This window comes from Phyllopteryx taeniolatus, chromosome 4, assembly GCF_024500385.1.
Source record: "Phyllopteryx taeniolatus isolate TA_2022b chromosome 4, UOR_Ptae_1.2, whole genome shotgun sequence".
Classification (NCBI taxonomy): Eukaryota; Metazoa; Chordata; class Actinopteri; order Syngnathiformes; family Syngnathidae; genus Phyllopteryx; species Phyllopteryx taeniolatus.
This window is the reverse complement of record NC_084505.1, coordinates 29,028,617-29,044,371: the sequence shown is the minus strand read 5'-3', so window position 1 is coordinate 29,044,371 and position 15,755 is coordinate 29,028,617. Positions and strand designations below refer to the sequence as shown.

At 44.5% G+C, this 15,755-nt stretch overlaps 1 protein-coding gene across 23 annotated transcripts in view; it reads right to left on the bottom strand.

The window, feature by feature from the left end:
• The window catches only part of LOC133477067 (receptor-type tyrosine-protein phosphatase delta-like), a 168,653-nt gene extending 154,510 nt beyond the window's left edge, over positions 1 to 14,143 (bottom strand). For 13 of the 23 annotated variants that reach the window (XM_061771382.1, XM_061771384.1, XM_061771387.1 and 10 more), the window contains exons 1-2: positions 14,121 to 14,143; positions 13,889 to 13,989 (exon numbers count right to left, since the gene is read on the bottom strand). The gene's annotated coding sequence lies outside the window, so the exon portion shown is untranslated. The remainder of the gene's footprint in view (positions 1 to 13,888; positions 13,990 to 14,120) is intronic. The other 10 variants (XM_061771389.1, XM_061771394.1, XM_061771404.1 and 7 more) reach the window with 3 other exon arrangements.
• Positions 14,144 to 15,755: the final 1,612 nt, after the last annotated feature.

Here is a 15,755-nt window from a genome sequence, read left to right as displayed (position 1 = left end):
CCAAACATCCGAACTGTGAAGCAGTCGTGCTTACTACTCGTCCACTGTGCTGCCCACCTAAAAATTGGAAAAAGAAAGCAAACAAAACAAAAGAAAAGAGACAGAAGTCCATGCAACAGGAAGCAATTGCTTCTTTTCTGTGGGAGCTACTTGTGAACTAAATCCACCTGTAAGCACATTCCGGTCATGTTCTATGGGATCAGCAGCATAAATCAGGATTTATCGCTTCTGACATAGCTGGCAGCGCGCTAACAGTGAGGTCGCCGACTTTTCCCAGCCAGTGAGTTACGTTATACTGTGATAAAAGCTGAAGGCCACGGAAGGTTCTGCGGCCGCTGGAGAAAAGCAAAAGGTGGGTTGGATACCACTAACTTGTCCAGTCTGGTCTTTTAAAAGAAAGAAAATAAAGGGTGGATGAACGTCTCGACTTTCAAATGAAAGTATCTTACCCATTAATATGCATTCATAGTGACCATCAATAGTGACAATGACGCTCCATTAAAATGATTTCTATAAGTTTTATATAATACACAAAGGAAAAAGAATGCGGTAGCATGCGTCCATCTTGTGACTTTAAGTATGGACTCCAGTCAGAGGCCGAGCTGAGAAGGTAAGGCGTGCATGGTCGAGAACGTCGGGGCGGAGATGTGATTAGACTTACTGAAAAGTAGCTAAGCCCTTTGAGCTGTGGGAATTTTAAAGAGTCAGGACAAAGACAGGTAGATGCTCAGGGGAGAGGGCTGAGTGAGCGCTCAGCAATGAGAAGGAAAAGAAAGGCAATAAATAGACCTGGGACTTCGATGGACTTAAGGAGAGGGTAGAAAAGAGGAAGACGGACAGTCATGTACTGTACAGGCGTGCTGGGCGCACTGGGTTACTCTCTCGAGTGCAACGTGAATAGAATTAGAGAGAACAATCCGCAATCAACCCAAGTGGGGGATGCTGTTACTGTTCGCGTCTAACAAGTTGGGACACATTTAGTCAGTGTCTGCCGTGGATACACTGTAATAAGATGTAGTTGTACACACACCAACCACAACATGAGGAACACACCGTTGAGGCCCAAATAAAAATGACTTGGAAATATGACAATCCACAGAGAAGAGTGTTTAAAAAAAAAAAAAAAGCCTGCCAAATTTGAATGAATTGAATAAATTAAAAAATCGCCATATATGTAAAATATGTAGGGCTATCACGAGCGAATCTTTTTGGAATTGATTATCCTATAGATATTTCATTGAGTACTCCAATAATCGCAGGCCCCCCCACCACCCCTTCCCAAAAAAATAAATCTTTTTTTTTTTTTTCTTTACTACTAACATGCATTTTATTCTTATTTATGAGGGCTGGGCTTCTATCTGTAAACGGCATATGTTATTACTGTGTTTGATATCAACTTTTGTATGGAATTTGAGAACAAAATCAGCCTTTGCTAAACAGTTAGCCTTCAGGATTAGCATTCGCGCGCTTGCAATTATCAATTTAGGTAAAAAAAAAAAAAAAAAAAAACGCTGACTACCATTCAGCTCACTCATATTGTACATCATGTCATATGTAGATTACACATGTAATAGTGTCTTAAAAATCAGTGAGAGACGCTCCTCTGTCGTTTGTGGCAAAGTTGATCAGTGGCCCAACACTACGTCCGTCTGCAATAAATGTCAGTGTGAAACATTGGTTTCGCGGCGCTAACATTGTTCCGGGCCGAACTTTCTTTTTCTTTTTTTTTGGTCCTGCCGGAGCTTCGAGGCAGAAATTCTGCGTCAACATGTTTTTGAAGACGACTCAGCCAAGTTATTAGATTTGTTTTCCCAGCCCTAAAAATAAGGCTTTGAAATCATGACTGTGTGGGCGTGTATGCTGAACGTGCTGAAGATGAGCTCTTCACCTGTCAATCAAATACATTTGCTTGTACGTTATGTGCTCGTTTCTGTAGTCAGCTACTGGCTGAATAACATGCCTTTGCAGTTATGGTGAATAAAGAGTTAACTTTCGCGGGTCGCTGTATTGTGCAGGCTACGTTTTAAACGACCCCGCCGCGGTTGAACGAGCTCCTTGGCTCGCTAGCTAGTGAGCTCGTGGGCTAGCGAATGTAATAAACAGTTAACTTTGCCTTTAGTGTCTCGGTTATGTGGATCTATGCGCGACGCTTGGACTTCCGGTCCGACGCCGGTCCACAAGCCCAATAGCGGCTAATAAGTATTAGCTTAGCCGGAGTAGCGGGCCACTTCACAGAGCAGCCGTCCAACTCGCTGCGTGAGCCGCACGTGGGTCACCGCAACAGAGACACTAGCCCAAATAACACAAAACACTTCAAGAAAGATGCATTTGTTTGGGTTGCAGGCATAGCTTGATGGCTAAGTGCATGACAGAGTGTTGATAGAAATAGGCCAAATTACTATTATTAATTAAAACGCAATTTCGGCAGATAGCCATTAGACGGCGCTCATTAGTTACTGTATATAGTGGGGGAGGGCGGACTCAGCCTGTTCCCTGGTGACGTCAGCGCGACCCCGTTTTAGCCCCGGCCAAAAAATCCGGCCAGCTGAGCTGGTGAAAAAGAGTTTTAAACTATGTCTCAAGAATTCAGCACTTACCGTCAAATGTTTAATGTATTTAGAAACAAAACATGAAATGGACTCTGGTGGGACTTTAATTAGATCTGTACAAGATAAACGCGAGCCAATAGAAAAGCATCAAAATGAACAAAATAATGCAGCTTTTTGTTGTAATGTACCTAATGAAGTGGCAGATGAGTGTATACTTTCATGCGAGTGTGTGCCTTGTTAACTGTACGTCCTATGTGTGTGTGTGTGTGTGTGTGTGTGTGTGTGTGTGTGAAAACCAAGGCTTTGGTTTTTAATCACACCCATCTGAGTGCTGTATGGGGACTTTGAGAAGCTTTTATGTAGTAGCTCTCTCTCTCTCTCTCTCTCTCACACACACACACACACACACGTAAATGCACACGCACGCACTCACAAACACACACGCACACACGTCTACACAAAGCATCCCCTTATGCCTTCTGTTCTAAATTTACACCTAACATGAGAAGAGAAGAATGGGGGGGAGGCAAGGCGGAGGTAGGAAGGCGAGGTAAGGGAGCGAGGAATGACGGGTGGAGAGGGAAAAACCAGCAGCGTAGGCCAGAAGATGGTGGGTGGAGGCGTCAGGAGATGAGTGGAGGGAACGTGCATCGGGAAGAAGCAGGAGAGGCAAGGCAAGAAGTGCGAATGGGGACGGGCAAGGGCCCAATTTATGAGGAGAGGAGCCAAATTTGATTTAGGCGGACATAGATGAGGCAGGGAAGTGTGTGTTTGGGGGGGGTTGAGATTCCGACAGAGGAGGGAGAAGGACAGCGGTATATTAGTCAAGGTGTCCAGTCTACGTATTGCCTGCTGTGCAATACTTCCCCTCTGATTTACTCTGCCGAGTGACTGATGAGAGTGAGGACGAGAAGGAAGGATGCAGCGATGAAGAGAGGAGGGAGGTCTCGCAACGAGCGTTTAGGCCAAATTAACGGCGCCTCATAAATTAGACGAACAGCACAAGTGGAGGGGCTGTAAAATGTGTGTATACCAGCTTGTGAAGATGTGCTCACATGTGCATGTATGTGAATGATGACATGTCAAGAGGGGAGCCATTTGGGCCAGCACCAACACATTACTGTCTGATAAAGTGCAGGCATCGAATCACTCGCTCGCGCAGACGCAATCTCGCCGTGATTGCCGCACGTCGCCGAGCGTCTTCGGCCGCAGTATAAACGGAAACAGCGGGGACACCCGATGCGCCGAAGATGGTGAATGTCACTTGCCATGCGTTTCATTTAAGCCGTATACGCTCATGTTTCCACTGGTGAAAGAAAGAAGTATTTCTTCCAAAGCTGCATGTGTATCCAGCGTTAATGTTTATCTTTATTATTATCTAATTCATTTTATAGGCTGCTTGTCCCTATTAGGTGCACAGGTGAACTAGAGCCTACGCCAGCTGACTTTGGGCTAGTGGTGGGGTTCACCCTGGACTGGTCGCCAGTCAATCACAGGGCACATACTAACAACCATTCACACTTAGATTCACACCAATGGATAATTTAATCTTCAATTAACCAAACACGCTTGTTTTTGGAACGTGGAAGGAAACCAGAGTACCCGGGGGAAAACCCACGCAAGCACGGGAAGAACATGCAAACTCCCACCGGACATTCGAGCTGGGGACCTCTTGACTGTGAGGCAGTCTTGCTAACTACGATTCCTTGTTCATATTATCGATAGATTGATTATCAGTCGGCCCGATTATCGACGCCAATATTTTGACGAATATTGCCATTGGCCTTTTTAAAAAAAAATCCTATGTCTATTGTCTAAGATTAAAACAATTTTTAACATGTTTTGCAAATCTGAAAAGCTATTTATCTTAAAGGCATTTAAACAAAATTAAGTAAAGTAAAGGTGTTTTAACCACCAACCAACCATTTTGAGCCGCTTCTCCTCACTAGGGTCACGGGCGTGCTGGAGCCTATCCCAGCTATCATCGGGCAGGAGGCGGGGTACACCCTGAAGTGGTTGCCAGCCAATCACAGGTAATGATGTTTTAATTATTGGGTTAGGCTTGGCAGAGGTCTGTGCTCAACTTCATGCAAGTTTGGATAGCATTTGATTGGTTACAAGTATATTGCTCACTACTTAGACCAACATGTCCATACTAAACACAACATCTGCCACTGACAAGAAAGTGAAGCTACCATTTCAAATGTCTCTTAAAAGTTGCCTTGAAGCTAACTTAAGAAGGGACACGGGATTTCTTCGCAACATTCCAGATGGTTAATTTCCCCAACAACTTTGAGTTTAAGCAACTGATAGAAACTGTTTGAAAAGGGGCAGACTCTTCCCCCAAAATACAATCCGAGCATTCTCCAAAGTAATATAACACTTAATAAATAGCCAAAGAAATATTTGATGGCGTCCTTTTCCATCATGTTCTATATTCTAGTTTTAATGAATGAATGTTGTTCACTTACGAGAAAACCTCTGCTATGGAAACATCCAAATGAATCTCGAGGGCTTCTCACTTTCAGTACTTCTAAACCACATCCACCACTTCTGTTTACACAAAGGGCTCAGTTCGGTCCTGGATCGCATCAGTGTATATCGACGTGAGATCACATATCTCCAATCCATGCGCCTCACAAGCCTCAATGCCACAATTTGTTCGCGCAATCTACGCATAAAAGGGTGCTGCTGTATGAAGGCTACTTTCAATGAGAAAGATAAGGTTTTCTTCAGCAGACTGTTTCATTATAAGTCAGCACCTCCGACTCCTCTCCTCATGAGAACTTCCAATTGCTTCACAGAATGTCTTTACATGGAGGAGATGAGGACAGATCCAAGCACACCTCACCCTAGTTTAATTACAGAGAACTTGCCACAGACTGCTTGAAAGCTCAGGTACAGTATTAAAGGTTAAGAAAGAAAAAAAGAAATATAAAAGTAGGCTGCCATTTAGAAGAAAATATTTCATTATTCTTTCTTATTCTGTATATGTATCGCTGCCCATTTTGGACAACTGCAGGCTTGCAACTTTGTGGGAACAATTTGGGGAAGGCCCTTTTCTGTCCCAGTATTGCTGTGCCCGCGTGTACAAAGCGTAATGGCACGCTTGGTTGAATTTGGTGTGAAAGAACCTGAGATCCCAGAGCTCCACAGTTGGATTAAGCTGGTCAGGGGCCCCGAGGCTACACGATCCACCCCGACCCCTGAAACTTTCCATTTCCAAATGGCGCAGCGTGATTGTCAGGCGCCGAAGTCCATTTGCTGGCAACATAATGCCGAAACAACACTGTATTTTGCCACGGCCCGGGCACTGAAAAACTGAGCAAAAACAAATCAAGAGTCAAGTGAGGAACATACCAGCAGCATCCAGTTTGTTGCTTGCTTACACGCACAGACGAACAGACGAATGTCAATCTGAGATGGAAACAACAGTTTTCAGCCCTCAGAGACCTCGGAGCTCGGTGTGAGTTGCAGCAGGTAGAGTTGGGTAGAGGCTAGCAAGAAAGGCCATTTTTAGGGCGTCCGTTGCAGCTCTGCAAGTCTGACTTTTTCAAGTCATGATCATTCCACATCACCTATTGTATTTTATTTTTCTCGATTAATAATTTGTGCACTCCCAAAACCACCCTCACAGGCCTTGCCCATGCTACACAACAAGAACCATCTATTCAGTCAGGTCCACATTTTTTGTAGACCACTGATATTTAATTTTTCCACAAAATATACATCTTATTCAAATGAATATTTTTTCAGGAGCCTTGTGGGGGGCCCTGCAGCACACATAAGGCACATGGGCTTCAGCTTGTGCAAGCCTGCTGACCAGAAATCCCATCAAAACACCTTTTAAATGAACAAAATCTGAGTTTGTGAGCCAAACTCAACATCGGTAAATGGATAAACGGACAAAAGACAAAAACATCCCACAGACAGATTTTGTAAAAAGTTTTCCCGGAATAATGTGAAACTCCATACCTTCTTCCATTTTCAATTAATACAGGTGTAATGGGCAAGTGTCCCGATACTCCTGCCTTTCCCTCGAGCTCATACCGAAAAGCCTCCAGCGATACAAATCCTCAATCCTTCCCCCAACACAATATTTATGTTGTTTATTTACGTGCCAGAAAAGTGAACTCAGAAGTCAGGAGTGTGTGTTGATCACTGACTGATTGCAGCTGACTGAGTGAGATGCTGCAAACACACACAGTAAAGCACCCCCCCCCCCTCCCCCGCACACTGATCTTGACACTGTAGAGTTGATCGCAGTGATTAAAGTGGGCTCGCTTCTGAGTGTGTCACCTGGGTGCTGCTGTATCTTAAATCAGGACAGTGGGGCTCAGATTGGGTATTGACTGGCCCGCCGAAGTCTCCATCCATCACGCTGAGAAATGACGGCAGGGACGCCGCCCTGAGGTAGCCGCCATATACTGTATATATCAACACCGCCGTATATATCCTCCCCGGCTGCGGGAGGTGGCTTAAGGTTAGATCGTGACATGAAGCGCTATGTAAATTGCACGGTAAGCAGGTAGTGGTGGTCGCTGTGTCGCGACAAGTCGCTCATCGAACTCAGGATAAACACGCGCTAGAGAAGACAACACCGAGGCGATGAACGCTGGCTGACAGCGACATATGCTCGAGTGTGCAACGCTTACGGTGTTAGAAAAGAAAATACTTCTGTTTGTGTTTCTGTGCGGTTGCCTCTCACTTTAAGCGACACGCATACACTTTGTCTTGAGGCCCTGAGCAGCATCTTTTGACTGTGTGCCTAATGATAATAAATGAGCCATCATGGGCGGGAAGGGAGGCACTAAGTCATCCCCTTCATCGACAGGAGGAAGACAGGGAGCCCCAAGGTCACCCCAATGTCAGCATCACTCTCCCTAACGACCCCTCTCGTTCCCTCACATGCATACGTATGTATACGCACAAAAGACCCGCAGACGCAGGCGGCGACCACTCTGGGGAGAAACGCCCGAGCGCTCTACGCCGGAGTGGCCTTCAAGTGTGAAAATGTGACACCTCCTCTTGTTTCTTCAAACTCGTTGCATTTTAGCTTTGCAAGCGTCTCCGTAAAACTAAGTGCTGTCTAGTTGTTTCCCCTTGCCGGAGGCTTCTGTGAGTTTTGCGCACTTCCCTTCCTCAAGACTTTTAGAGGGCTGAAGAGTTGCAACTACCCACCGTTTCGCAGGCAGAAATAAAGAAATACCTTTTCAAAAAAAAAGGGAAAAGATGAGACAAGAGTCAACAAACTGAATGTGTGCTGCGCACAAGCCCAAAGGCTTCCTCCACGCTCAGATTTAGAAACCATGTTCTACTTTCTGTCATTTTTAAGTTTAATAAAGCGGCGATAACTCACTTTCAAGCATCAATTGGCAATGACACGCTTCTTTTACCACAAATGAAGTGTTTCTCAATGCGTCAGTGGTTGGGGAAACGTCCATGTTAAACTAGTGAATGTGTCTTTCAACGCTTTCATGACACAATTCGACGTGGAAATCCTATTTAACATTCACAACTTGATATCTTAGAACAGGTTTTGTGCTGCACGGATGGATGGATCTACATCGCATTCTTGGACACAAGACAAATGATGAATCTGGATGAAAGTGAAAGACTGCGCCCAGGCAATTCAACATTTTGAAAACGCTTCTAACGTCTGGATGCCCCCGCTGAAGATGACCATTGACTGAAAAGAGAAAAACAAATTGAATTTATTGTCATGTAGAATATGTCTCTGTCCTGGTTGTTCAGTCCAATGTAGCTACAGTAAAATTACCAATAATAAAAGACAGAGAAAGGACAGTAGACTGGAACATGAGCTGTATTTAGCCTTTAAATCAAAAGACTCTCCAATCTCCCGCCGTACCTTTGTCACAGCTTCTGTCACTTACCATCAAACATAATAAGTTTGTTTTCATCTGTCACTATAAATGGCATTAAAACTATTTTTACACTAGTTAATGTTAAAATGCCACTTAAAACATTGCCCTGCAGTTAATAAGGGGTTTATGATGGCGGCGGTTTGACCCGGGAACGAATCAACTCAATATCCGTTATTGAATGTGTCCCGCAAAAGACGCAGTTTAATGTTAGAGCTTCCGCTGCATACTGTATAATGTGTCTTTTTCATCTCATGAGCTACATGGCCTCACATCTCACTTAAATTCAAAAGCCACAATTACATTCTTTCTGCCAATCAGTGCCCTCCAAACCAGGAAATGTTGTTAATGGCGCACCAAAAATATACTTTGGTAGGACAGAAGTCATGTTGGAGGTGATAACAGGATGGTAGCACCGTCACTTTCAACTGCGGGAATTATTTTCACTCTCACAAGTGCACACGTGTATAGAACGCACGCACATACACACACACACACACAGGTTGGGACTGGAGCTGTAGAAAGCTCATTTGCAGCACAGTGAAATGCATCTCAATTAAACGAGAAACACATCGAGGTGCCAGGGGAGGTGAGAAGAGAGAGATGTGAGAGAACGGGCGGGAGGAACAGGGTGTGAAACAGATAGTGAGCGAGTGTATGAGAGCAATAGGAGAAGGGGGTTAGAGCTTAACTGTATTTGGCAAGAAGATGGAGAGAGGAGAGGGCGAGAAAGGGAAGTGCACGTGTGTGTGTGTGTGTGTGTGTGTGTTTGCAGCTCCCTCTCTTGGAATAACATCTAATTTCGGGATGAATCAGATGGGAAAAAAGCGTTCGGAGGTTGACGAGCGAGCTAACATTCTCACTAACATCAACCTTGTTATTGGGGTTGGTTAAGTGGCAGCTCACTCGGGCTGTCCTAGCTTAAACAACGTGTGAGTGTGCATGCTTTTACCCGAGTGTGTAGGCAGGCGTGAGGACAAGTCTGCGTCAATATGTTGCATGTCATGCACATTTACGTCAATGCGCACGGGTAGATAAGACAAAAACATTTGGACATATGTTCGCTTCAATCCCATGAAAAATCCCTGGTTGGGCAACATGAAATACTTTAGAGGAAATGTTTCACTTCATGGCGAGCTACGAGATACGTACGTTTAAAGTCAAAACAACGAAGGATTATGCATGACTGACGATAAAATATGTAGATACTCATAATAATCATTTCTGCGAATGAAAGTCAGGGAGTTGGGCAAGAACCCTTAATTTTGCCCGAATCTTCAATGATTCATCTTACCAATAGGTTTTGTATAATTCTCTGCTTCCAACTTTGTGGGAAGGTGATTTTCTGTTCCCAGTGCACAAAGCGAGGTCCTTGGAGGCGTGCCTGGATAAGTTTGTTATGGTAGAGTGTGAGAGTTCTGACCTTTAACCAATCAAACGCATTTGGGATGAAGCGTTCGAATGCTTTTGTCTCCTAATGGATGGGACTGCAAAGTGTGATGTCATAGAGAAACGAGGAAGCGCACGCGCTCTCACACGTGCACACGTACGTGCGCAAGAGCACGCAAACGCACACGCACACACAATCTGTCACACAGAAAGAAAAAAAAAACAAATTTATCTTTGTATGCCAAGCATTCTGCATGGACTGTCATGTTCTTCTGGCTGTGATGACTCCGCCAGCCTGCCATCTTCCCAGCAACACCAAACACAAGCAGCCCATTCTTTCTTCCTTTCATTCTTTCTTTCATGCTGTCAGTGTCACAATTTGGCACTTAGCGCTTTAACCCCGTGTTTGCCTCTGCGGCGCTGAAATAACGTCACTTGGATCCTATTTATCGTGTTTCAGCACTTCTCACCATGATGTAATGAATGCGCTTCTCCCGCCTTTCCGATATCGATGCTAATCGCGTCAACACCACATGGGTGACACGACATCAGCGCATCATCTTAAAATACATCATCTCATTTTCGCCTGACAGACCCCCAAATTAAAAAAAGGATGAGGGTTGATGTAGGCCCACTCACATTGACATAAAAAACATCAGCACAATTGGAGCCATAAATGTGAGCTAAACAGAGTGTGATTGTTTTGTTAGCTTTACCGAACGTGAATGGATCAAGAGTGGTGGGCACCACTGAACGCCACAACCACTATTGAACCGCTGATGCCACAGATTTAAAGAGACACCTGACATAAACAAATGCAAAGCAAATACAATAAATACATTCTGGGATGTTGTTTGATGCCTACATTGTTTAGAGCTTGAAACATTTTTTTCCCATTGGAAATAGTGAAAATGGGAAATTTGACCATGTTCCAATGTCAAGTTGGGACGATTTAAAACAAACAAACAAACAAACTAAAAACTTTATGGACTATAGGGCTGTCATTATCAAATATTTTTAGACTCAATTACACTATCGATATTTCGTCGAGTATTCAAGTAATCACCGCCCCCCCTAAAAATATATTTTTCAAAGAATTTACTTTTTAAAATTTCCCCAAAATTTATTTTGCTACTAACATGCATTTTGTTGTCATTTATGTGGGCTGGACTTCTATTTATCCTTGGCATAAGTGGGTACAGTGTGTGTGGTATAAACTGTACATAATTTGAGACAACAAATATAGCCTTTGCTAAACGGTTAGCATTCACGATTGGAATTAGCACACTAGCGAAGGCCATTTTAGGTAAAAAATAAAATAAAATAAAAAAACCCCGCTAACTAACATTCAGCTCACACATACATCATGTGATATGTACATTACACATCTGATAGTCTCTTGAAATCAATTACAGACGCTCCTCCCAAAGGTTCTAGGTGACGTAAATTGGTTCTGGGCGGCGCAAATATGCTTTTATTAATACTTTTTATTGTCTCAAGGCAGAAATTTTTCCATCGATCAATTTTTGTAGTCGACTTAGCGGAGTTAGTTTTTCACGGCCCAAATGAACTCCACAGGCAATGTTTGAAGTAACACTTTAATATCCGTAACCGTAACCATCTGTGACCTCAGGGGGTTCCATTGTAATAATAGGCGTCAGTCTCTCCTTTGCCGTTACATTTATATAAAATATCGATGAATTGACGGACGTAGGCCGCATTCCCCCAAAGAACAAGAAAATGGCGACCAAAGCAGGCAGCAGCGGCATAAAGCAAGGGCCTTCAACTTTTAAATCTGACATTTAAGGTCAATTTGGATTCCTGTGAAAATCTGGAGCAGAGGAAATAGATAAAAGTAAGAATTGTTTTTTTTTTCCAGGCGGAAATTTTATCTAAGTTTTTTAAATTTTTTATACAGAACTGTCATGTTGTGCTTTTTTTTTTTTACTTTTGTACTTCATATGCACAAATAGGTTATTATTGTGCACATTTGATTTTCAGATGTTTCAGTCCTCAAAAATGTGAGGTGACATACCAAAGGTGTATATAGCGAATTGAATCGAATCCCAAGCGAAAGAATCAACATCCAATTGAATCACAAAGGGCGGCACGGTGGCCGACTGGTTAGAGCGTCAGCCTCACAGTTCTGAGGACCCGGGTTCAATCCCCGGCCCCGCCTGTGTGGAGTTTGCATGTTCTCCCCGTGCCTGCGTGGGTTTTCTCCGGGTACTCCGGTTTCCTCCCACATCCCAAAAACATGCATGAATTGGAGACTCTAAATTGCCCGTAGGCATGACTGTGAGTGCGAATGGTTGTTTGTTCCTATGTGCCCTGCGATTGGCTGGCAACCAGTTCAGGGTGTACCCCGCCTCCTGCCCGATGACAGCTGGGATAGGCTCCAGCACGCCCGCGACCCTAGTGAGGAGAAGCGGCTCAGAAAATGGATGGATGGATGGATGAATCACAAAGTGATGAATCCAATTCGAATCATGAGCTTCTTAACATTTAAGACTGAGGGAACCCTACGGAACTCTGATTGATGGATTAATGAAATAATTACTCAGTGCGTCCCGATATTTGAGTCCAAATAGTGTAGTAGTGTCTCACTGCCTAAAATAAGCCATCTGCATAAAGCTCAAACTGGTGACAAGCATGTCACAGCCCAAGGAGCACATCAAGTGAAGGCCCTGACAGCTAAATAATAATACAAAAGAACAAGTGCTTACATGGGTTTTCCACTTCCTGCCATCCGTTTTCATAGTTTGCGTAATCTCACTCTCTTTCTGCTCACTTTTCCTTGCCTTGAATACATGACTGAGCCAGAGTACACTCACGCACACACATTTCTCAGGTACACCGTTCACAGCGATGGCCCTGCACTGTACGTGCACCGTAAAACACACCAGCGGATGACTCTGACCATCTCTTTCTGCGTCTTTATGACCTCTCCATCTCCGCTTGATGACTTTGCTCATGAGCCTTTAAGCGGCCCCCTGGCCTGACAAGGACCATGAGTCGCCATTAAAGTCGAAGCATGCCCCTTTTATTAGCGCAAACGGTGGCACATCGCCAGCGAATGGGCTGCGGACAGCAAGTGTGGCTATGTGGGAGGTGCGATGCTGGCGGATGGTGTGTGGGAGAGGAATGTTTTAGCTCGGAGGACGTGTGAGATCGCCATAATAGACGAGCTTAATTGATAAACACGAGACAAGTGCCCCTCAAAATTCTACTATGCAATTATGGAGTGAGCTGCAGAGAATAAGGCTTAAGAACACGGGTGTCTAAACTTTTTGCTTACAGAAACGTCAACTTATTTCAAAGCCATCTTGCCATTCTTCACATATTACACGCTACGATCAATGCACGTGACCGGCACACAGCGTAGGATAATATATGCTGAGCATAAATACACAGAATTAAAAAAAAGAAAATCTCTATAACTCATACTTGTGGTATAGGTGAAAAGGGAATTGTGTACTGTGTATTTAATTGATCTTACATTGGTGTAACATTGATTCCCCCCCCCCCCGAGTAAACCTTTTCTGTCCAATATGGCTCACAGAGTCGTTTGTAAAGTTGTAACGCAGCCGTGCTGAATTTTACATTCAGAATATGCGGTTAAAACAAGCTGTGGTCGCAAATGGCTCACAGGTTGGACTTCTTACAAAACAATGAATTACAATTACAATACAAGACAATGACATCATTGTGGAGACAATTAACAATGGGCGCTACAAAAAAAGACAACTTCCCTGAGGTATCCTGAAAATGTTTCTCTCATCTCCCACGACCTCCAGACATCGAACACTAACCAGACGACTTTCAATTATTGTGTATAAGAAACGTTAATTGGAAGTGACGTCACCACGCCTTTTAGAAAAAGGGTTTCCACTTTTTTTTTTTTTTTGCAGCTCAATTCATCGCCACCAGCTTTGTATCGGTGAGTTGACTGATGGATTATAGACGCGAAAGAAGCACAAACAACACGCCTGAACTACTATAGCACAGAATCCAAGCCAAACCAAATATAAAAAAAAGAAGAAGAAGAAGGAGAAGAAGTGTGCTCACCGGAGAGTGCCAATGCGTGCACGGTGCGCGGAGAATTCCGAGGAGTTTTCGACGGTCTTTCTTCGCAAGCCCTCAAGTTGAAGACAAGCAGTCCGAAGCGACTGCAAAAGAAGGGGGGGGAAAGGTGAGAGGAAGACATATCGCATCCTCGGCGGCAAACACACAAGTGCAAAACAAGGACAATTCCAAAAATACAAAAGGGGTGGAGAAAACTGCATCCATAATTACACACGTTTAGCGTGCTAATTGATATCCTGGGGGGGGGGGGGGGGGCGGGGGGGGGAGACGGAGCAGAGAGGCGGCGAGTGGACCCGGCCAGGCGGCAGCTGTCAGACTTCACACTGGAGCTGACGATGTGGATCGAGATAAGCGCACCGTCAAGGGGGAGGGGGGGGGGAGACAGAAGAGGAAGAGAGAGAGACAGAAGAGAGAGAACAGAGAGGGAAGAGGGGCAGAGGGAGAGGGAGAGGGCGCTCCACAGCCAACATAAATCACATAAAAGTTGCAAAAGCTATGAATGGCAAACTGCTTTGCATGAACAATAGAAACTGTGCATGTGGATTTGTAGTCCAAGTACACTGGCTGAAACCTTTACCGAGACCCAGACCGTGCATCTCGGATCTTGCATTTTGTCAAAGTCTCGAGTGTGAATTGGTTCATGATCCCGGATGATATGACGGTGTACAAAACGTGCTGCGATGGGCTGGCGACGGTTTCCAGAGTGTGCCGCACTTCTCACTCGGTGAGCTCGGATCGGGTCGAGCTCACCGGTGACCCTGATGAGGACAAAAGCTAAAAAAAACAACAACAACAAAAACAATCGATAGATGATTTTATTCTAAGGAACAATAGCATAATAACACCGCCTTTTGACCAGTGACCCAAATGAGGACAAGCGCTATAAAAAAAACAGATGGCTGGATAGTAGCGTCGCGAAAACAAGTCCAAAGACGGCCGAAGAATTTGGCACCGCACTGTTGACGCTCTCCCGACACATTAGCGACATCAACACGAGCGAATGCGGCCTTTCATGAACTTTGTCAGCTCAAGACCCAAGTTTGAAATTTGCTTTCTCGCATCTGATAAGCCAGCGCCAACGGCGTCGATGCCCGCCCGAACCCGTTTGGTGCCCCCTGAGGCGGATGACTGCCCCGCCCCCCCCTTTTTGCACACCACCGTGTTCCGATCTCGACAAAAAACGAACCTATGACTTTTGGATCGCAACCCTAAGTTGGGAACTAAGAACCGGATGGAAGCATTCATAAAACACGATTGTGCTTGTAGTCTGCAGTGATGTCGATTGTTAACCCTTCCCTAACCTTATAATGAATGTCATGCGTATCATATCCAAACATATGCCATGCCTCGCCATATGGTAAAAAAAACAAAACCCCCCAAAAAAGGTATCGCAAACATACAGTTGATAAATACGCCGATAGTTTGACTCTGGAACAGATTGTTTCATCTGAAAATATTTACGACGGGAAGGATGTTTGCAAATATAAATCAGAAGCAGATTGTGTTTGAAATTCGAGATTCCACCGCATTCCCGTCTGGCAGGACAAACTGCAGTCGAGCGAAGGCCTCTTATTTTGTTGCGTTCGCTTTCTGTCATTTGGATACTTTAAAGATCTGCGAGAAGCACGTGTACGTCCTACATCGCGAGCTTGGACAGAAGACATTGCTCGGACGAGAGATGGCGCAAGTGGAAAAAGGTCCAAGCAGAGAGTGAGATCCAGATGCAGACTCTTGTGTTCGTAGATAGAAGGAGAGGAAGAGGAGGAGGAATCCAAACAGTGGACCTTTTCATATCTCATTTTTGAATCAGCGTATGTTCTGTCCAGCTCGCCTTCTCTCTCTCTCTCGC